At 49.9% G+C, this 20,114-nt stretch overlaps 19 non-coding genes and 3 pseudogenes across 19 annotated transcripts; all 22 read right to left on the bottom strand.

Annotated features, from left to right (window-relative positions):
• Positions 1-688: 688 nt before the first annotated feature.
• On the bottom strand, positions 689-807 carry LOC133112532 (5S ribosomal RNA). The gene has a single exon (XR_009705363.1). It is a non-coding gene; the product is annotated as a 5S ribosomal RNA (ribosomal RNA).
• Positions 808-870: 63 nt separating this feature from the next.
• Positions 871-1,034, bottom strand: LOC133112271 (U1 spliceosomal RNA). The gene has a single exon (XR_009705122.1). It is a non-coding gene; the product is annotated as a U1 spliceosomal RNA (small nuclear RNA).
• Positions 1,035-1,875: 841 nt separating this feature from the next.
• On the bottom strand, positions 1,876-1,994 carry LOC133112566 (5S ribosomal RNA). The gene has a single exon (XR_009705396.1). It is a non-coding gene; the product is annotated as a 5S ribosomal RNA (ribosomal RNA).
• A 63-nt stretch (positions 1,995-2,057) lies between these two features.
• Positions 2,058-2,221, bottom strand: LOC133112270 (U1 spliceosomal RNA). The gene has a single exon (XR_009705121.1). It is a non-coding gene; the product is annotated as a U1 spliceosomal RNA (small nuclear RNA).
• An 841-nt stretch (positions 2,222-3,062) lies between these two features.
• Positions 3,063-3,181, bottom strand: LOC133112346 (5S ribosomal RNA). Its single transcript, XR_009705185.1, has one exon. It is a non-coding gene; the product is annotated as a 5S ribosomal RNA (ribosomal RNA).
• Positions 3,182-3,244: 63 nt separating this feature from the next.
• Positions 3,245-3,408, bottom strand: LOC133112319 (U1 spliceosomal RNA). The gene has a single exon (XR_009705167.1). It is a non-coding gene; the product is annotated as a U1 spliceosomal RNA (small nuclear RNA).
• An 841-nt stretch (positions 3,409-4,249) lies between these two features.
• LOC133112623 (5S ribosomal RNA) lies at positions 4,250-4,358 on the bottom strand (annotated as a pseudogene).
• Positions 4,359-4,421: 63 nt separating this feature from the next.
• Positions 4,422-4,562, bottom strand: LOC133112320 (U1 spliceosomal RNA; annotated as a pseudogene).
• An 841-nt stretch (positions 4,563-5,403) lies between these two features.
• LOC133112514 (5S ribosomal RNA) lies at positions 5,404-5,522 on the bottom strand. Its single transcript, XR_009705346.1, has one exon. It is a non-coding gene; the product is annotated as a 5S ribosomal RNA (ribosomal RNA).
• A 63-nt stretch (positions 5,523-5,585) lies between these two features.
• Positions 5,586-5,749, bottom strand: LOC133112269 (U1 spliceosomal RNA). Its single transcript, XR_009705120.1, has one exon. It is a non-coding gene; the product is annotated as a U1 spliceosomal RNA (small nuclear RNA).
• An 841-nt stretch (positions 5,750-6,590) lies between these two features.
• LOC133112396 (5S ribosomal RNA) lies at positions 6,591-6,709 on the bottom strand. Its single transcript, XR_009705235.1, has one exon. It is a non-coding gene; the product is annotated as a 5S ribosomal RNA (ribosomal RNA).
• A 63-nt stretch (positions 6,710-6,772) lies between these two features.
• On the bottom strand, positions 6,773-6,936 carry LOC133112268 (U1 spliceosomal RNA). The gene has a single exon (XR_009705119.1). It is a non-coding gene; the product is annotated as a U1 spliceosomal RNA (small nuclear RNA).
• An 841-nt stretch (positions 6,937-7,777) lies between these two features.
• On the bottom strand, positions 7,778-7,896 carry LOC133112333 (5S ribosomal RNA). Its single transcript, XR_009705176.1, has one exon. It is a non-coding gene; the product is annotated as a 5S ribosomal RNA (ribosomal RNA).
• A 63-nt stretch (positions 7,897-7,959) lies between these two features.
• Positions 7,960-8,126, bottom strand: LOC133112325 (U1 spliceosomal RNA). The gene has a single exon (XR_009705172.1). It is a non-coding gene; the product is annotated as a U1 spliceosomal RNA (small nuclear RNA).
• Positions 8,127-15,672: 7,546 nt separating this feature from the next.
• On the bottom strand, positions 15,673-15,781 carry LOC133112214 (5S ribosomal RNA; annotated as a pseudogene).
• A 63-nt stretch (positions 15,782-15,844) lies between these two features.
• On the bottom strand, positions 15,845-16,008 carry LOC133112304 (U1 spliceosomal RNA). The gene has a single exon (XR_009705153.1). It is a non-coding gene; the product is annotated as a U1 spliceosomal RNA (small nuclear RNA).
• Positions 16,009-16,851: 843 nt separating this feature from the next.
• Positions 16,852-16,970, bottom strand: LOC133112577 (5S ribosomal RNA). Its single transcript, XR_009705407.1, has one exon. It is a non-coding gene; the product is annotated as a 5S ribosomal RNA (ribosomal RNA).
• Positions 16,971-17,033: 63 nt separating this feature from the next.
• On the bottom strand, positions 17,034-17,197 carry LOC133112267 (U1 spliceosomal RNA). Its single transcript, XR_009705118.1, has one exon. It is a non-coding gene; the product is annotated as a U1 spliceosomal RNA (small nuclear RNA).
• Positions 17,198-18,038: 841 nt separating this feature from the next.
• LOC133112281 (5S ribosomal RNA) lies at positions 18,039-18,157 on the bottom strand. The gene has a single exon (XR_009705131.1). It is a non-coding gene; the product is annotated as a 5S ribosomal RNA (ribosomal RNA).
• Positions 18,158-18,220: 63 nt separating this feature from the next.
• Positions 18,221-18,384, bottom strand: LOC133112301 (U1 spliceosomal RNA). Its single transcript, XR_009705150.1, has one exon. It is a non-coding gene; the product is annotated as a U1 spliceosomal RNA (small nuclear RNA).
• Positions 18,385-19,225: 841 nt separating this feature from the next.
• Positions 19,226-19,344, bottom strand: LOC133112151 (5S ribosomal RNA). The gene has a single exon (XR_009705046.1). It is a non-coding gene; the product is annotated as a 5S ribosomal RNA (ribosomal RNA).
• Positions 19,345-19,407: 63 nt separating this feature from the next.
• Positions 19,408-19,571, bottom strand: LOC133112315 (U1 spliceosomal RNA). The gene has a single exon (XR_009705163.1). It is a non-coding gene; the product is annotated as a U1 spliceosomal RNA (small nuclear RNA).
• Positions 19,572-20,114: the final 543 nt, after the last annotated feature.

Raw genomic sequence — 20,114 nt, 5'->3', positions numbered from 1 at the left:
CAACCTTTTCATTCATGTACTTCTTTTTTTTCATGTGTTTATTATTTTGGCGTTTTCCCACCACATTTCAAGGACGACTTTCTGTTTCCCCACAATGCAACAGTGTACATCGCCCTCAACCGCAAACAGAGCGCATTTCAGTCGCGGTGATGTCACGTCGAACACCAAGCCAGAGCCCTGCCGAAATGCGACACCTAAATGGACAAGTGACCGTGTGCAAGATGCGACGTGAGTTCCAAACGGTTCGTCGGGTGTGCTTGAAAATGGCCTCTAATTAAAGCTGACAGTCTGCACTTGAACTTGGTTGTCGTTGTGTCCTTTCAAACTGAAATCGCTAGATCGCAGAACCAAAAGAAGAAAAACACGTGCCACTGTCCAATGAAGTGCGGCGCTCACTGTAACTCGGCAATCCTGCTTCATGATAGGCTACAGACGTGTAAGGAAAATGTGCGGTACTCTTGGTGTGAAGTGAATTTGCATTGCACTGATTTAACCTGTGTTGTGTCTAAAATAGCGCCGTACGTAATGAATTTGGATGCTAGCCTTGTTCCTTTGCAATGCGCTGCCCAAGTGTCTGGGTAAGACATGAGAAGCATAAACGGGTAATAGACTAAACGATATAGCACTGTGCGCGACGTGTTTTGAACGTTGTGAAACAGCAGCGCCTGTCCAAAAGCATAGTGAAAAAAGCTTACAGCACCTGGTATTCCCAGGCGGTCTCCCATCCAAGTACTTACCGGGCCCGACCCTGCTTAGCTTCCGAGATCAGACGAGATCGGGCGTATTCAGAGTGGTATGGCCGTAAGCGAAGGAAAGGCAGCACAAGGGGGTATTTGCACATTAATCGAGTCTATCGTTTGACCACGTGATCAGGGGAGAGCGCGAACGCAGTCCCCCACTAGCAGAAATTATGCAGTCGAGATTCCCACATTTGAGGAATTCGCAGGGGTCAACACAGCCGGAGTGCAATGGCCGAGCCTCGCCCTGGGTGAACCGCCTTCGTGATCACGGTATCTCCCCTGCCAGGTAAGTATGAGTTGGAATCCGCAAGGGATGGGCCGGACCGCTAGGTGGTACGTTGCACAGTTACGGTTTCTGAGTATTCGGCTAGCAGCCCGTCAAGTCACAATGTCTAGCCGGTTCAAAAGTCTGATTTGCGCTCTTGCGGCTAGCCGCATAAACGATGGCAACCTTTTCATTCATGTACTTCTTTTTTTTCATATGTTTATTATTTTGGCGTTTTCCCACCGCATTTCAAGGACGACTTTCTGTTTCCCCACAATGCAACAGTGTACATCGCCCTCAACCGCAAACAGAGCGCATTTCAGTCGCGGTGATGTCACGTCGAACACCAAGCCAGAGCCCTGCCGAAATGCGACACCTAAATGGACAAGTGACCGTGTGCAAGATGCGACGTGAGTTCCAAACGGTTCGTCGGGTGTGCTTGAAAATGGCCTCAAATTAAAGCTGACAGTCTGCACTTGAACTTGGTTGTCGTTGTGTCCTTTCAAACTGAAATCGCTAGATCGCAGAACCAAAAGAAGAAAAACATGTGCCACTGTCCAATGAAGTGCGGCGCTCACTGTAACTCGGCAATCCTGCTTCATGATAGGCTACAGACGTGTAAGGAAAATGTGCGGTACTCTTGGTGTGAAGTGAATTTGCATTGCACTGATTTAACCTGTGTTGTGTCTAAAATAGCGCCGTACGTAATGAATTTGGATGCTAGCCTTGTTCCTTTGCAATGCGCTGCCCAAGTGTCTGGGTAAGACATGAGAAGCATAAACGGGTAATAGACTAAACGATATAGCACTGTGCGCGACGTGTTTTGAACGTTGTGAAACAGCAGCGCCTGTCCAAAAGCATAGTGAAAAAAGCTTACAGCACCTGGTATTCCCAGGCGGTCTCCCATCCAAGTACTAACCGGGCCCGACCCTGCTTAGCTTCCGAGATCAGACAAGATCGGGCGTATTCAGAGTGGTATGGCCGTAAGCGAAGGAAAGGCAGCACACGGGGGTATTTGCACATTAATCGAGTCTATCGTTTGACCACGTGATCAGGGGAGAGCGCGAACGCAGTCCCCCACTAGCAGAAATTATGCAGTCGAGATTCCCACATTTGAGGAATTCGCAGGGGTCAACACAGCCGGAGTGCAATGGCCGAGCCTCGCCCTGGGTGAACCGCCTTCGTGATCACGGTATCTCCCCTGCCAGGTAAGTATGAGTTGGAATCCGCAAGGGATGGGCCGGACCGCTAGGTGGTACGTTGCACAGTTACGGTTTCTGAGTATTCGGCTAGCAGCCCATCAAGTCACAATGTCTAGCCGGTTCAAAAGTCTGATTTGCGCTCTTGCGGCTAGCCGCATAAACGATGGCAACCTTTTCATTCATGTACTTCTTTTTTTTCATGTGTTTATTATTTTGGCGTTTTCCCACCGCATTTCAAGGACGACTTTCTGTTTCCCCACAATGCAACAGTGTACATCGCCCTCAACCGCAAACAGAGCGCATTTCAGTCGCGGTGATGTCACGTCGAACACCAAGCCAGAGCCCTGCCGAAATGCGACACCTAAATGGACAAGTGACCGTGTGCAAGATGCGACGTGAGTTCCAAACGGTTCGTCGGGTGTGCTTGAAAATGGCCTCAAATTAAAGCTGACAGTCTGCACTTGAACTTGGTTGTCGTTGTGTCCTTTCAAACTGAAATCGCTAGATCGCAGAACCAAAAGAAGAAAAACACGTGCCACTGTCCAATGAAGTGTGGCGCTCACTGTAACTCGGCAATCCTGCTTCATGATAGGCTACAGACGTGTAAGGAAAATGTGCGGTACTCTTGGTGTGAAGTGAATTTGCATTGCACTGATTTAACCTGTGTTGTGTCTAAAATAGCGCCGTACGTAATGAATTTGGATGCTAGCCTTGTTCCTTTGCAATGCGCTGCCCAAGTGTCTGGGTAAGACATGAGAAGCATAAACGGGTAATAGACTAAACGATATAGCACTGTGCGCGACGTGTTTTGAACGTTGTGAAACAGCAGCGCCTGTCCAAAAGCATAGTGAAAAAAGCTTACAGCACCTGGTATTCCCAGGCGGTCTCCCATCCAAGTACTAACCGGGCCCGACCCTGCTTAGCTTCCGAGATCAGACGAGATCGGGCGTATTCAGAGTGGTATGGCCGTAAGCGAAGGAAAGGCAGCACAAGGGGGTATTTGCACATTAATCGAGTCTATCGTTTGACCACGTGATCAGGGGAGAGCGCGAACGCAGTCCCCCACTAGCAGAAATTATGCAGTCGAGATTCCCACATTTGAGGAATTCGCAGGGGTCAACACAGCCGGAGTGCAATGGCCGAGCCTCGCCCTGGGTGAACCGCCTTCGTGATCACGGTATCTTCCCTGCCAGGTATGTATGAGTTGGAATCCGCAAGGGATGGGCCGGACCGCTAGGTGGTACGTTGCACAGTTACGGTTTCTGAGTATTCGGCTAGCAGCCCGTCAAGTCACAATGTCTAGCCGGTTCAAAAGTCTGATTTGCGCTCTTGCGGCTAGCCGCATAAACGATGGCAACCTTTTCATTCATGTACTTCTTTTTTTTCATGTGTTTATTATTTTGGCGTTTTCCCACCGCATTTCAAGGACGACTTTCTGTTTCCCCACAATGCAACAGTGTACATCGCCCTCAACCGCAAACAGAGCGCATTTCAGTCGCGGTGATGTCACGTCGAACACCAAGCCAGAGCCCTGCCGAAATGCGACACCTAAATGGACAAGTGACCGTGTGCAAGATGCGACGTGAGTTCCAAACGGTTCGTCGGGTGTGCTTGAAAATGGCCTCAAATTAAAGCTGACAGTCTGCACTTGAACTTGGTTGTCGTTGTGTCCTTTCAAACTGAAATCGCTAGATCGCAGAACCAAAAGAAGAAAAACACGTGCCACTGTCCAATGAAGTGTGGCGCTCACTGTAACTCGGCAATCCTGCTTCATGATAGGCTACAGACGTGTAAGGAAAATGTGCGGTACTCTTGGTGTGAAGTGAATTTGCATTGCACTGATTTAACCTGTGTTGTATCTAAAATAGCGCCGTACGTAATGAATTTGGATGCTAGCCTTGTTCCTTTGCAATGCGCTGCCCAAGTGTCTGGGTAAGACATGAGAAGCATAAACGGGTAATAGACTAAACGATATAGCACTGTGCGCGACGTGTTTTGAACGTTGTGAAACAGCAGCGCCTGTCCAAAAGCATAGTGAAAAAAGCTTACAGCACCTGGTATTCCCAGGCGGTCTCCCATCCAAGTACTAACCGGGCCCGACCCTGCTTAGCTTCCGAGATCGGGCGTATTCAGAGTGGTATGGCCGTAAGCGAAGGAAAGGCAGCACAAGGGGGTATTTGCACATTAATCGAGTCTATCGTTTGACCACGTGATCAGGGGAGAGCGCGAACGCAGTCCCCCACTAGCAGAAATTATGCAGTCGAGATTCCCACATTTGAGGAATTCGCAATGGCCGAGCCTCGCCCTGGGTGAACCGCCTTCGTGATCACGGTATCTCCCCTGCCAGGTAAGTATGAGTTGGAATCCGCAAGGGATGGGCCGGACCGCTAGGTGGTACGTTGCACAGTTACGGTTTCTGAGTATTCGGCTAGCAGCCCGTCAAGTCACAATGTCTAGCCGGTTCAAAAGTCTGATTTGCGCTCTTGCGGCTAGCCGCATAAACGATGGCAACCTTTTCATTCATGTACTTCTTTTTTTTCATGTGTTTATTATTTTGGCGTTTTCCCACCGCATTTCAAGGACGACTTTCTGTTTCCCCACAATGCAACAGTGTACATCGCCCTCAACCGCAAACAGAGCGCATTTCAGTCGCGGTGATGTCACGTCGAACACCAAGCCAGAGCCCTGCCGAAATGCGACACCTAAATGGACAAGTGACCGTGTGCAAGATGCGACGTGAGTTCCAAACGGTTCGTCGGGTGTGCTTGAAAATGGCCTCAAATTAAAGCTGACAGTCTGCACTTGAACTTGGTTGTCGTTGTGTCCTTTCAAACTGAAATCGCTAGAGCGCAGAACCAAAAGAAGAAAAACACGTGCCACTGTCCAATGAAGTGCGGCGCTCACTGTAACTCGGCAATCCTGCTTCATGATAGGCTACAGACGTGTAAGGAAAATGTGCGGTACTCTTGGTGTGAAGTGAATTTGCATTGCACTGATTTAGCCTGTGTTGTGTCTAAAATAGCGCCGTACGTAATGAATTTGGATGCTAGCCTTGTTCCTTTGCAATGTGCTGCCCAAGTGTCTGGGTAAGACATGAGAAGCATAAACGGGTAATAGACTAAACGATATAGCACTGTGCGCGACGTGTTTTGAACGTTGTGAAACAGCAGCGCCTGTCCAAAAGCATAGTGAAAAAAGCTTACAGCACCTGGTATTCCCAGGCGGTCTCCCATCCAAGTACTAACCTGGCCCGACCCTGCTTAGCTTCCGAGATCAGACGAGATCGGGCGTATTCAGAGTGGTATGGCCGTAAGCGAAGGAAAGGCAGCACAAGGGGGTATTTGCACATTAATCGAGTCTATCGTTTGACCACGTGATCAGGGGAGAGCGCGAACGCAGTCCCCCACTAGCAGAAATTATGCAGTCGAGATTCCCACATTTGAGGAATTCGCAGGGGTCAACACAGCCGGAGTGCAATGGCCGAGCCTCGCCCTGGGTGAACCGCCTTCGTGATCACGGTATCTCCCCTGCCAGGTAAGTATGAGTTGGAATCCGCAAGGGATGGGCCGGACCGCTAGGTGGTACGTTGCACAGTTACGGTTTCTGAGTATTCGGCTAGCAGCCCGTCAAGTCACAATGTCTAGCCGGTTCAAAAGTCTGATTTGCGCTCTTGCGGCTAGCCGCATAAACGATGGCAACCTTTTCATTCATGTACTTCTTTTTTTTCATGTGTTTATTATTTTGGCGTTTTCCCACCGCATTTCAAGGACGACTTTCTGTTTCCCCACAATGCAACAGTGTACATCGCCCTCAACCGCAAACAGAGCGCATTTCAGTCGCGGTGATGTCACGTCGAACACCAAGCCAGAGCCCTGCCGAAATGCGACACCTAAATGGACAAGTGACCGTGTGCAAGATGCGACGTGAGTTCCAAACGGTTCGTTGGGTGTGCTTGAAAATGGCCTCAAATTAAAGCTGACAGTCTGCACTTGAACTTGGTTGTCGTTGTGTCCTTTCAAACTGAAATCGCTAGATCGCAGAACCAAAAGAAGAAAAACACGTGCCACTGTCCAATGAAGTGCGGCGCTCACTGTAACTCGGCAATCCTGCTTCATGATAGGCTACAGACGTGTAAGGAAAATGTGCGGTACTCTTGGTGTGAAGTGAATTTGCATTGCACTGATTTAGCCTGTGTTGTGTCTAAAATAGCGCCGTACGTAATGAATTTGGATGCTAGCCTTGTTCCTTTGCAATGCGCTGCCCAAGTGTCTGGGTAAGACATGAGAAGCATAAACGGGTAATAGACTAAACGATATAGCACTGTGCGCGACGTGTTTTGAACGTTGTGAAACAGCAGCGCCTGTCCAAAAGCATAGTGAAAAAAGCTTACAGCACCTGGTATTCCCAGGCGGTCTCCCATCCAAGTACTAACCTGGCCCGACCCTGCTTAGCTTCCGAGATCAGACGAGATCGGGCGTATTCAGAGTGGTATGGCCGTAAGCGAAGGAAAGGCAGCACAAGGGGGTATTTGCACATTAATCGAGTCTATCGTTTGACCACGTGATCAGGGGAGAGCGCGAACGCAGTCCCCCACTAGCAGAAATTATGCAGTCGAGATTCCCACATTTGAGGAATTCGCAGGGGTCAACACAGCCGGAGTGCAATGGCCGAGCCTCGCCCTGGGTGAACCGCCTTCGTGATCACGGTATCTCCCCTGCCAGGTAAGTATGAGTTGGAATCCGCAAGGGATGGGCCGGACCGCTAGGTGGTACGTTGCACAGCTACGGTTTCTGAGTATTCGGCTAGCAGCCCGTCAAGTCACAATGTCTAGCCGGTTCAAAAGTCTGATTTGCGCTCTTGCGGCTAGCCGCATAAACGATGGCAACCTTTTCATTCATGTACTTCTTTTTTTTCATGTGTTTATTATTTTGGCGTTTTCCCACCGCATTTCAAGGACGACTTTCTGTTTCCCCATAATGCAACAGTGTACATTGCCCTCAACCGCAAACAGAGCGCATTTCTGTCGCGGTGATGTCACATCGAACACCAAGCCAGAGCCCTGCCGAAATGCGACACCTAAATGGACAAGTGACCGTGTGCAAGATGCGACGTGAGTTCCAAACGGTTCGTCGGGTGTGCTTGAAAATGGCCTCAAATTAAAGCTGACAGTCTGCACTTGAACTTGGTTGTCGTTGTGTCCTTTCAAACTGAAATCGCTAGAGCGCAGAACCAAAAGAAGAAAAACACGTGCCACTGTCCAATGAAGTGCGGCGCTCACTGTAACTCGGCAATCCTGCTTCATGATAGGCTACAGACGTGTAAGGAAAATGTGCGGTACTCTTGGTGTGAAGTGAATTTGCATTGCACTGATTTAGCCTGTGTTGTGTCTAAAATAGCGCCGTACGTAATGAATTTGGATGCTAGCCTTGTTCCTTTGCAATGCGCTGCCCAAGTGTCTGGGTAAGACATGAGAAGCATAAACGGGTAATAGACTAAACGATATAGCACTGTGCGCGACGTGTTTTGAACGTTGTGAAACAGCAGCGCCTGTCCAAAAGCATAGTGAAAAAAGCTTACAGCACCTGGTATTCCCAGGCGGTCTCCCATCCAAGTACTAACCGGGCCCGACCCTGCTTAGCTTCCGAGATCAGACGAGATCGGGCGTATTCAGAGTGGTATGGCCGTAAGCGAAGGAAAGGCAGCACAAGGGGGTATTTGCACATTAATCGAGTCTATCGTTTGACCACGTGATCAGGGGAGAGCGCGAACGCAGTCCCCCACTAGCAGAAATTATGCAGTCGAGATTCCCACATTTGAGGAATTCGCAGGGGTCAACACAGCCGGAGTGCAATGGCCGAGCCTCGCCCTGGGTGAACCGTTATTTCTTTTATTGAGTTTCACTTACTTTCATTTACATTCATACTTACATTTACTTACATTTACTTACATAACACATATTTACATTGCAAACGTCAGACAGTAACAAACAGAGTTACATTTAAACATGACCGCAGACAATACCAAAATACATTAAGACATTACTGAGTTTCACTTACTTTCACTTTTACATTTCATTTACATTCATACTTACATTTACTTACATTTACTTACATAACACATATTTACATTGCAAACGTCAGACAGTAACAAACAGAGTTACATTTAAACATGACCGCAGACAATACCACAATACATTAAGACAGTAGACAGTACACAGTAAACATTACATACATTACCCGAGGGAAGGCTTCGGGAGTGTAGGTGTCTGGCTGTAGGTGTATTGTCCAGGGTGTCCGTGTCATATGTATAATTCTGTGCTGTTGTGAATTTTCCATTTTGTGTTTGTGGTGCTCTTTCCGGCTTTGTGACAGTCCAGGTGATAGTAGTCCTTGATGTGGTTGGTGATCTGCCGGGTGATGATGATGTTGTGAAGTTCCTGTTTTTGAAAAAACATGATGTTGCGTGCGTCCCATAAAGTGTGCTTGGTGATGTTGATCACCCTCCAGGCAATCTCCTCCTCAGCAGATGTGATCCCGTTGCGGGGGCCGAGGAGGATATCACGGAGGGTCAGTGACTGTGTGTCAGTGTATGTGTCCAGGAAAGTGAAAATGGATTGCCAGATAGATTTGGCCTTTCTGCAGTGCCACAGGAGGTGATCTCCGGTTTCCTTTTCGTTACAGCGAGGGTACGGGCATGTCTCCGCCAGGGCCAAGCTCCTCCTGAACATGAACACCCTGGTGGGGAGAGCTTTCAGCACAGCTAGCCACGCCAGGTCTTTCTGTGTGTTCAGAAGGCATGGGTGATTTATGTTTTTCCAAACTGTAGTGGCTGTGCTGTGGGTCGTGTTGTCGGGTCTGTGTAAATGTTCCTGTGCATTTGTGGTGTTTTTGATTTCCTGAAATGTCCAGTGAGTGAGCTGTGCAGTGTGCAGACGTGCTGTGTAGATGTACCGGCGGAGTGACCTGTAGGGCTGGGGGGGGTCCCAGGAGTAGGGGTGCCTGTGATCCAGGATGCAGAGCCCCAGGGGTCTTATGCTGGTGGTGAAGTAAAAACGGGTCATGTATCCGGTTTTGTTATTGCGGTTTTTTATGGAGTTGATGTGGTAGGCGAGGCTCTGCATCCTGATCAGTTCTGCGACGTTTGGCACGCCTCTACCCCCGTTCCTAGGGTCCTTCCACATGATCAGCCTATTTACCCTCTCCTGCCTACTCCCCCAGACAAAACCAAAGACAATTTTGTTAATTTGTTTCTCAATATGCTTGTCTGGGGGAAAGATCTTTCCAACATAGGCGAGGATCGGGTAAAGGATAGTCTGTACTATGAGGATTCTCCCCGTCATTGACAGTGCCCTGGAACTCCAACTGCAGGTCTTAGCTCGAGCCCGGCCGAGGGCCCCGGCCCAGCTCCGGCCCCCGGAGTTGGTCCTGTCGAACGTGACGCCAAGGATGTTCACGGATGTACGAATGGGAAATGTGTCCGACAGGACCTGGTCGACCGCCCAGGCCCTGGACACAAACACCTCGCTCTTGGTCTTGTTAATTATTGCGGAGGTGGCTGTGCAGAAGTGGTCCAGAGTCCTAATGATGTGCTGTACAGAGGTTTGTTCAGTGCAGAAAAGTGTGATGTCGTCCATGTATGCAAGTGCCTTGAGTTGTTCTGTGCACCCTGGGAGTGTGTAGCCGGTGATGTCTGTGTTTGTCCTGATTTTGTGTAAGAGTGGTTCCAGGCAGTGTATGTACAGTAGTGCAGAAAGTGGGCAACCCTGTCTAACCCCTGAGTGTATGGGAAAGTGTTCTGTAGTGTGTCCATTAACCAGTATTTTTGCTGTGTTGTTTTGATAGATGATGTGAATCCATTTTCTAAGACCAAGAGGGAGGTTCATTGCCTCCAGGACCTTAAACATGTAGCTATGGCCCACTCTGTCGAAGGCCTTCTCCTGATCTAGGTTAAACATGCAAAAAGGTTTCGACCGTTCGACAGAGTGGGCCATGATGTCCCGGATGAGCACCAGGTTATCGGCGGTCGACCTCTCCGGGACCCCGCAAGCCTGGTCCGGACCCACGACCTGAGGGGTAGTCTCCTGGAGCCTGTACATGAGGGCCTTCGCCAAGAGCTTGTAGTCGGCCCCCAAGAGGTTAATAGGCCTCCAGTTTGCCAGGCTACGCTCATCACCCTTGCCCTTGTAAATAAGGGTGATGACGCTCTCTGTCATCGAGGGGGCCAACCGGCCCTCACTGTACACCGCGGAGAGCACCAATGTTAAATCTACCTTGAGGTGTTCCCAAAAGGTTTGGTAGTACTCGGCCGGGAGCCCGTCGGGACCCGGAGTTTTGCCGGTGTTCAGGCCTTTCACCACGTGGGTGAGCTCCTCCACGGACAGACTCTCCTCCTCCTCTCCTTCTCCTGCCCGGGGTGCTATGGCTGGGATGTCATGTAGGTATGTGTCCACCATGTGCTCATCCATGTGCTTTGTGCTATACAGATCAGTGTAGAATGCCCTGATGTGGTTGTGTATATTCTGTTCACCCGTGATGATTTGTCCTGTGTTGTCCAGTAATGTCTGTATGTGATTCTTTTTGTTCTTGATCTTCCTATAAAAGTAACGGGTGCATTTTTCATTTTGTTCTAGTTGTTGAACTCTGCTTTGATGTCTAATTTTTTCCTGTTCCTGTCTATAGAGTGCTGAGAGGTTGTGTTTGGCCTGTGTGATTTCTTGTGCGACCTGGAATCCCTGTGCCTGTAGTGCTGCTAGTCGTTGGAGTGTGCTGTGCAATTTTTTTGTTTGTTCCCTCCTTTTCTGTGCCTGCCTGCGTCCTGCCGTGATGAAGTAACCCTTAGTGCGTGTCTTGACCATTTCCCACCATTCTACGGGTGACGTGAAGAGTTCCTTGAGTGATGCCCATTCTTGTAGTCTATTGATGTATGCCTGTTTTATTCCTTTGTCCTCTAGTAATGATGTGTTTAGTTTCCAGATTCCTCTCCCCCTGTGTGTTTGTGCTGGTGTTGTAATCTGGATGGTGAGTGCTTTGTGATCTGAAAAGAAGACTGTTTGTGCTGTGATGTTCTGTGATTGTATCTGATGGCTCAGAAGGAGGAGGTCTATCCGGGAAAAGGATTTGCCACAGGAACTCACCCACGTGTAGCGTGGCACCAGGTCCCGACTGGCGTCAGTGAGGGAGTAGTCCGCTATGACTGACGCCAGCTCCCGACTCGAGCGGTCCCTCCACGGCCGGCTCCGATCCTCATCCCTCAGGGCACAGTTGAAGTCCCCTGCCATCACGACGGGGAGGTTTCCCAAAAGGATTGGACGCAGCTTGGGGAAAAAGGCTGTGCGCTCATTTTGGTTTGCGGGTGCATAAACATTAATAACCTTAAAGTGAAAATTGTTATAAACAAGTTCAACTGCTAAAATCCTTCCTGCCTCCACCACTTTTTTCCGGGTTATCTTGACTGAGTTATTCTTGATTAATATTGCCACCCCATCTGCACGTGCCACACTCGAACCCGACCACACCGAATCCCCTATGGCCCATTCATTCTGATAATCTATGTAATCTGTTAAAAAGGGGATTCTACACTCTTGTAAACATAAAATGTCTGTGTTTTGTGTTGTGAGGAATGCCATGACGTCTGCCCTTTTCTTATTGTTGTGAATACTGCGTACGTTTAATGTGAGGATGTTTAATGTGCTCATGATTGTTGTTGTAGTGGTAACTAGTGCAATGACAGTGGTGTATGTATGGTACTGCGTCCAATCCATAGCTGATCACGGGAGGTGATATTTACTTCTGCCCTTTCCCTGTTCTAGATTCTGGAGGACCCCCCCCGGGTGGATTGGAGGAGGACCTGGCGGGCAGAGTGGTGAGGGGTGTGGCTGGCTTACCGGCTCTCGACGCACCCAGGGCTGCCTGCGAAGCGTGCACTGGTCCAGCTGTGTCCGGGCGGGTGTCAATGTAAAGTTTGGTGAGTCGGAGTGTTTCCCTAGATACGCGTGTCTGTGGGGGTGGTCGTGTCTGTGGGTGTTGTAATTTGACCGTCCTGTCTATAACTTCTCCCCATATGTAGTCCAGTTCAGGTGCATCGTCTTTGTCAGGTGTGCTGTGTGAAGTTCTGGGTCTGGTGGGTTTTGCTGGTGCTGGTTGTGCTGGTTCTGTCATCGTTTTCCCAGAGGAGCGGTGTGTCCTTGGGGTGACTACGGGTTTGGGGGGTATTTGGGTAGTGGTCGGGCTGTCCGTCTGTGCGTGTTTTACTGGCTGTGCTGGTTTGTCAGGTTGTGTCGGCGGTTCCACTGTCTGTGGAGGTGGCGGTGGTGGCTGTTTTTCTGGTGGTGGTGGTGGTGGTGCTGGGGGTTGTTTTTCTGCTTGTGTGGGTTCTGGTTCTGTGTCCTGATTGGTGGAGGTGGTGGTAGTTCTTTTCCTTTCCCGTGGTCGGGGGTCTCTTTTTCTTTTTCCAAGGATGTCTGGTGACAGTGTGTCTGTTGTGTTGTCTGTGTCTGTGGGCAGAGTGGAGGGTGTGCTGTCTGTGATCTCAATCTCCTCGTCCTCGCTCTTGACTTCTATCTGCTCAGTGTCTGTAGTGGTGGAAGGGGAGTTGGTGCTAGTACTGTCTTGTGTCGTGCACTGTCCAGGATTTCCACACGGGAGTGAGTCTGTCTGTGTGTCTGGTCCAACTGTCTCCATCTGTGAGGGGTTTGGGGGCTGGTCTGTGTCGGGTTCTGTCTCGGACTGTGGTGTAGGGGTGGGTTGTTCTGTGGTGGTGGGGTGCTGAGGGGGGGTCTGTGCGGGTTCTGTGGTTGCATCGTGTGTTTGTGGGTTTGTGTTGGTTGTGTTTTGTGGGGGTGGTGCTGTGTTCTGTGGAGGGGGTGCTGTGTCCTGTGTAGGGTGGTCTGTGCCCTGTTGTGCGTTGCTGTCTGTGCGTGCTCGTGTTTTGTTGGCATATGAGGATGGACAGTCCCTGAAAACATGCTCCTGGCTCCCACATAGATTACACCTCCGTGCCTCTGTGCATTTGTTTGTCTGGTGCTCCCCTCCACAATTTTTACATTTAATCACCGTGCATGCTGCTGCAAGGTGCCCCAGGTTCCCACAGGTGCGGCAAAGTTTTGGCATCCCATTATAAAAAATTTGTCCCCTGTTCTGTCCCAAAGTGATGGTGCTGGGTAAATGCCTGACCCCCCCGATGGATGTGTCGTCTGGGTGCAGACGGACTAACCATTTTCTGGCGCCTGTCCACACCCCGTCCTCGTCGTATACCCGTCTCACGTCCGATACCAATGTGCCGTGTCTGCTTAACCAAAGTGAAATGTCATAATCTGAAACTGATTCATTATAAAATAAAACTGTGATAACCTTAACCTCCCTGTCAGTGAGTGCTTCTACTGTGAATTTGTTCAGTGGTGTTTGTGTGGCTTTCTGTCTGTACTGATTCCAAAACATCTCTAGTGTCTGTGCATTCTTAAAACTGGTTTCAAATATGTCCCTAGGACCAGGCAGCTTGAACAGGCAGTTCAAGTCAGACGGAGCGAAGCCCAAACCTCTCTGCAGCACTGCTCTGCTGAACTCCAGGCGTGTCAGTGATGGTTCCGGGTCAGTGCGGTTGTGGATGAATCTGACTGCGTTGTGCCTTCTCGTGCCGGGTGCTCGCTGGTTCTCCATGATGTTTCGGGTGTGCAGGTAGGTGGAATGAGAAGGTGGGGGGGAGGGGGAATGGGGAGAAGGGGGAAGGGTGGGGAAAGGAAAAGGGGTAGGGAAACACTCACAAACAAAAGAAATAAAAGTAAAATAGAGGTTCAAAATCAAAATGAGGGTGAAAGAAAAAGGGGAAAAAAGGAACAGGTATTTAGTGGGGTTTAACTGAGAAAACAACTCAAAGAAACTAAAACTGGAAAGGGAGAAGGCTGCAGTGCAACCTCCTCCAATATTACTCCCCTAAGAATCTGGGGTCTGGCGCATAGACACTCAGCTGATTGCAGGTCTCCTCTGGCTCCCTCTGCGGGGTCAGGCTCCAGGATCTGGCTCCAGGATCTGGCTCCGGGCTCCTCCAGGCAGCAGGCCGCAGGCCCTGGCTGTGGGCTCCTCCAGGCAGCAGGCCCTGGCTGCAGGCTCCTCCAGGCAGCAGGCCTCGGCTCCGGGCTCCTCCAGGCAGTAGGCCTCGGCTCCGGGTTCCTCCAGGCAGCAGGCCCTGGCTGTGGGCTCCTCCAGGCAGCAGGCCCTGGCTGCAGGCTCCTCCAGGCAGCAGGCCTCGGCTCCGGGTTCCTCCAGGCAGCAGGCCCTGGCTCCTGATCAGTGCAGCTATGTGCAACTGATCTGGGTTTCCGGGGTGTTCCGCTGGGCTACAAGGTCGAGCCAGCCGCGGTCAAGCCACGTACTGAACCCAAGCCTTGCAGCCCGTCCAGAAAGAAGGAGGACAATGGGAAGGGAAAGAGAACGGACTAAGAAAAAGAAGGGAAAATAACAAAAGAACAAAATGCTCTTAGAAAGCAACTAAACAGCCCAGTGACCTCCTCTCCACCACTAGAACCCCAGTGGTGGGCAACAGGACCAACTGAACTGAAAAGAAGCCAGAGCAAAATGCACAGCAAGAAAGAAACACGTGATCACGGTATCTCCCCTGCCAGGTAAGTATGAGTTGGAATCCGCAAGGGATGGGCCGGACCGCTAGGTGGTACGTTGCACAGTTACGGTTTCTGAGTATTCGGCTAGCAGCCCGTCAAGTCACAATGTCTAGCCGGTTCAAAAGTCTGATTTGCGCTCTTGCGGCTAGCCGCATAAACGATGGCAACCTTTTCATTCATGTACTTCTTTTTTTTCATGTGTTTATTATTTTGGCGTTTTCCCACCGCATTTCAAGGACGACTTTCTGTTTCCCCACAATGCAACAGTGTACATCGCCCTCAACCGCAAACAGAGCGCATTTCAGTCGCGGTGATGTCACGTCGAACACCAAGCCAGAGCCCTGCCGAAATGCGACACCTAAATGGACAAGTGACCGTGTGCAAGATGCGACGTGAGTTCCAAACGGTTCGTCGGGTGTGCTTGAAAATGGCCTCAAATTAAAGCTGACAGTCTGCACTTGAACTTGGTTGTCGTTGTGTCCTTTCAAACTGAAATCGCTAGATCGCAGAACCAAAAGAAGAAAAACACGTGCCACTGTCCAATGAAGTGTGGCGCTCACTGTAACTCGGCAATCCTGCTTCATGATAGGCTACAGACGTGTAAGGAAAATGTGCGGTACTCTTGGTGTGAAGTGAATTTGCATTGCACTGATTTAACCTGTGTTGTGTCTAAAATAGCGCCGTACGTAATGAATTTGGATGCTAGCCTTGTTCCTTTGCAATGCGCTGCCCAAGTGTCTGGGTAAGACATGAGAAGCATAAACGGGTAATAGACTAAACGATATAGCACTGTGCGCGACGTGTTTTGAACGTTGTGAAACAGCAGCGCCTGTCCAAAAGCATAGTGAAAAAAGCTTACAGAACCTGGTATTCCCAGGCGGTCTCCCATCCAAGTACTAACCGGGCCCGACCCTGCTTAGCTTCCGAGATCGGGCGTATTCAGAGTGGTATGGCCGTAAGCGAAGGAAAGGCAGCACAAGGGGGTATTTGCACATTAATCGAGTCTATCGTTTGACCACGTGATCAGGGGAGAGCGCGAACGCAGTCCCCCACTAGCAGAAATTATGCAGTCAAGATTCCCACATTTGAGGAATTCGCAGGGGTCAACACAGCCGGAGTGCAATGGCCGAGCCTCGCCCTGGGTGAACCGCCTTCGTGATCACGGTATCTCCCCTGCCAGGTAAGTATGAGTTGGAATCCGCAAGGGATGGGCCGGACCGCTAGGTGGTACGTTGCACAGTTACGGTTTCTGAGTATTCGGCTAGCAGCCCGTCAAGTCACAATGTCTAGCCGGTTCAAAAGTCTGATTTGCGCTCTTGCGGCTGGCCGCATAAACGATGGCAACCTTTTCATTCATGTACTTCTTTTTTTTTTCATGTGTTTATTATTTTGGCGTTTTCCCACCGCATTTCAAGGACGACTTTCTGTTTCCCCACAATGCAACAGTGTACATTGCCCTCAACCGCAAACAGAGCGCATTTCAGTCGCGGTGATGTCACGTCGAACACCAAGCCAGAGCCCTGCCGAAATGCGACACCTAAATGGACAAGTGACCGTGTGCAAGATGCGACGTGAGTTCCAAACGGTTCGTCGGGTGTGCTTGAAAATGGCCTCAAATTAAAGCTGACAGTCTGCACTTGAACTTGGTTGTCGTTGTGTCCTTTCAAACTGAAATCGCTAGAGCGCAGAACCAAAAGAAGAAAAACACGTGCCACTGTCCAATGAATTGCGGCGCTCACTGTAACTCGGCAATCCTGCTTCATGATAGGCTACAGACGTGTAAGGAAAATGTGCGGTACTCTTGGTGTGAAGTGAATTTGCATTGCACTGATTTAGCCTGTGTTGTGTCTAAAATAGCGCCGTACGTAATGAATTTGGATGCTAGCCTTGTTCCTTTGCAATGCGCTGCCCAAGTGTCTGGGTAAGACATGAGAAGCATAAACGGGTAATAGACTAAACGATATAGCACTGTGCGCGACGTGTTTTGAACGTTGTGAAACAGCAGCGCCTGTCCAAAAGCATAGTGAAAAAAGCTTACAGAACCTGGTATTCCCAGGCGGTCTCCCATCCAAGTACTAACCGGGCCCGACCCTGCTTAGCTTCCGAGATCAGACGAGATCGGGCGTATTCAGAGTGGTATGGCCGTAAGCGAAGGAAAGGCAGCACAAGGGGGTATTTGCACATTAATCGAGTCTATCGTTTGACCACGTAATCAGGGGAGAGCGCGAACGCAGTCCCCCACTAGCAGAAATTATGCAGTCGAGATTCCCACATTTGAGGAATTCGCAGGGGTCAACACAGCCGGAGTGCAATGGCCGAGCCTCGCCCTGGGTGAACCGCCTTCGTGATCACGGTATCTCCCCTGCCAGGTAAGTATGAGTTGGAATCCGCAAGGGATGGGCTGGACCGCTAGGTGGTACGTTGCACAGTTACGGTTTCTGAGTATTCGGCTAGCAGCCCGTCAAGTCACAATGTCTAGCCGGTTCAAAAGTCTGATTTGCGCTCTTGCGGCTAGCCGCATAAACGATGGCAACCTTTTCATTCATGTACTTCTTTTTTTTCATGTGTTTATTATTTTGGCGTTTTCCCACCGCATTTCAAGGACGACTTTCTGTTTCCCCACAATGCAACAGTGTACATCGCCCTCAACCGCAAACAGAGCGCATTTCTGTCGCGGTGATGTCACATCGAACACCAAGCCAGAGCCCTGCCGAAATGCGACACCTAAATGGACAAGTGACCGTGTGCAAGATGCGACGTGAGTTCCAAACGGTTCGTCGGGTGTGCTTGAAAATGGCCTCAAATTAAAGCTGACAGTCTGCACTTGAACTTGGTTGTCGTTGTGTCCTTTCAAACTGAAATCGCTAGAGCGCAGAACCAAAAGAAGAAAAACACGTGCCACTGTCCAATGAAGTGCGGCGCTCACTGTAACTCGGCAATCCTGCTTCATGATAGGCTACAGACGTGTAAGGAAAATGTGCGGTACTCTTGGTGTGAAGTGAATTTGCATTGCACTGATTTAGCCTGTGTTGTGTCTAAAATAGCGCCGTACGTAATGAATTTGGATGCTAGCCTTGTTCCTTTGCAATGCGCTGCCCAAGTGTCTGGGTAAGACATGAGAAGCATAAACGGGTAATAGACTAAACGATATAGCACTGTGCGCGACGTGTTTTGAACGTTGTGAAACAGCAGCGCCTGTCCAAAAGCATAGTGAAAAAAGCTTACAGCACCTGGTATTCCCAGGCGGTCTCCCATCCAAGTACTAACCTGGCCCGACCCTGCTTAGCTTCCGAGATCAGACGAGATCGGGCGTATTCAGAGTGGTATGGCCGTAAGCGAAGGAAAGGCAGCACAAGGGGGTATTTGCACATTAATCGAGTCTATCGTTTGACCACATGATCAGGGGAGAGCGCGAACGCAGTCCCCCATTAGCAGAAATTATGCAGTCGAGATTCCCACATTTGAGGAATTCGCAGGGGTCAACACAGCCGGAGTGCAATGGCCGAGCCTCGCCCTGGGTGAACCGCCTTCGTGATCACGGTATCTCCCCTGCCAGGTAAGTATGAGTTGGAATCCGCAAGGGATGGGCCGGACCGCTAGGTGGTACGTTGCACAGTTACGGTTTCTGAGTATTCGGCTAGCAGCCCGTCAAGTCACAATGTCTAGCCGGTTCAAAAGTCTGATTTGCGCTCTTGCGGCTAGCCGCATAAACGATGGCAACCTTTTCATTCATGTACTTCTTTTTTTTCATGTGTTTATTATTTTGGCGTTTTCCCACCGCATTTCAAGGACGACTTTCTGTTTCCCCATAATGCAACAGTGTACATTGCCCTCAACCGCAAACAGAGCGCATTTCAGTCGCGGTGATGTCACGTCGAACACCAAGCCAGAGCCCTGCCGAAATGCGACACCTAAATGGACAAGTGACCGTGTGCAAGATGCGACGTGAGTTCCAAACGGTTCGTCGGGTGTGCTTGAAAATGGCCTCAAATTAAAGCTGACAGTCTGCACTTGAACTTGGTTGTCGTTGTGTCCTTTCAAACTGAAATCGCTAGAGCGCAGAACCAAAAGAAGAAAAACACGTGCCACTGTCCAATGAAGTGCGGCGCTCACTGTAACTCGGCAATCCTGCTTCATGATAGGCTACAGACGTGTAAGGAAAATGTGCGGTACTCTTGGTGTGAAGTGAATTTGCATTGCACTGATTTAGCCTGTGTTGTGTCTAAAATAGCGCCGTACGTAATGAATTTGGATGCTAGCCTTGTTCCTTTGCAATGCGCTGCCCAAGTGTCTGGGTAAGACATGAGAAGCATAAACGGGTAATAGACTAAACGATATAGCACTGTGCGCGACGTGTTTTGAACGTTGTGAAACAGCAGCGCCTGTCCAAAAGCATAGTGAAAAAAGCTTACAGCACCTGGTATTCCCAGGCGGTCTCCCATCCAAGTACTAACCTGGCCCGACCCTGCTTAGCTTCCGAGATCAGACGAGATCGGGCGTATTCAGAGTGGTATGGCCGTAAGCGAAGGAAAGGCAGCACAAGGGGGTATTTGCACATTAATCGAGTCTATCGTTTGACCACATGATCAGGGGAGAGCGCGAACACAGTCCCCCATTAGCAGAAATTATGCAGTCGAGATTCCCACATTTGAGGAATTCGCAGGGGTCAACACAGCCGGAGTGCAATGGCCGAGCCTCGCCCTGGGTGAACCGCCTTCGTGATCACGGTATCTCCCCTGCCAGGTAAGTATGAGTTGGAATCCGCAAGGGATGGGCCGGACCGCTAGGTGGTACGTTGCACAGTTACGGTTTCTGAGTATTCGGCTAGCAGCCCGTCAAGTCACAATGTCTAGCCGGTTCAAAAGTCTGATTTGCGCTCTTGCGGCTAGCCGCATAAACGATGGCAACCTTTTCATTCATGTACTTCTTTTTTTTCATGTGTTTATTATTTTGGCGTTTTCCCACCGCATTTCAAGGACGACTTTCTGTTTCCCCATAATGCAACAGTGTACATTGCCCTCAACCGCAAACAGAGCGCATTTCTGTCGCGGTGATGTCACATCGAACACCAAGCCAGAGCCCTGCCGAAATGCGACACCTAAATGGACAAGTGACCGTGTGCAAGATGCGACGTGAGTTCCAAACGGTTCGTCGGGTGTGCTTGAAAATGGCCTCAAATTAAAGCTGACAGTCTGCACTTGAACTTGGTTGTCGTTGTGTCCTTTCAAACTGAAATCGCTAGAGCGCAGAACCAAAAGAAGAAAAACACGTGCCACTGTCCAATGAAGTGCGGC

This window comes from Conger conger, chromosome 15 (genome assembly GCF_963514075.1).
Source record: "Conger conger chromosome 15, fConCon1.1, whole genome shotgun sequence".
Lineage (NCBI taxonomy): Eukaryota > Metazoa > Chordata > Actinopteri > Anguilliformes > Congridae > Conger > Conger conger.
This window is presented reverse-complemented; position numbering and strand designations above follow the sequence as displayed.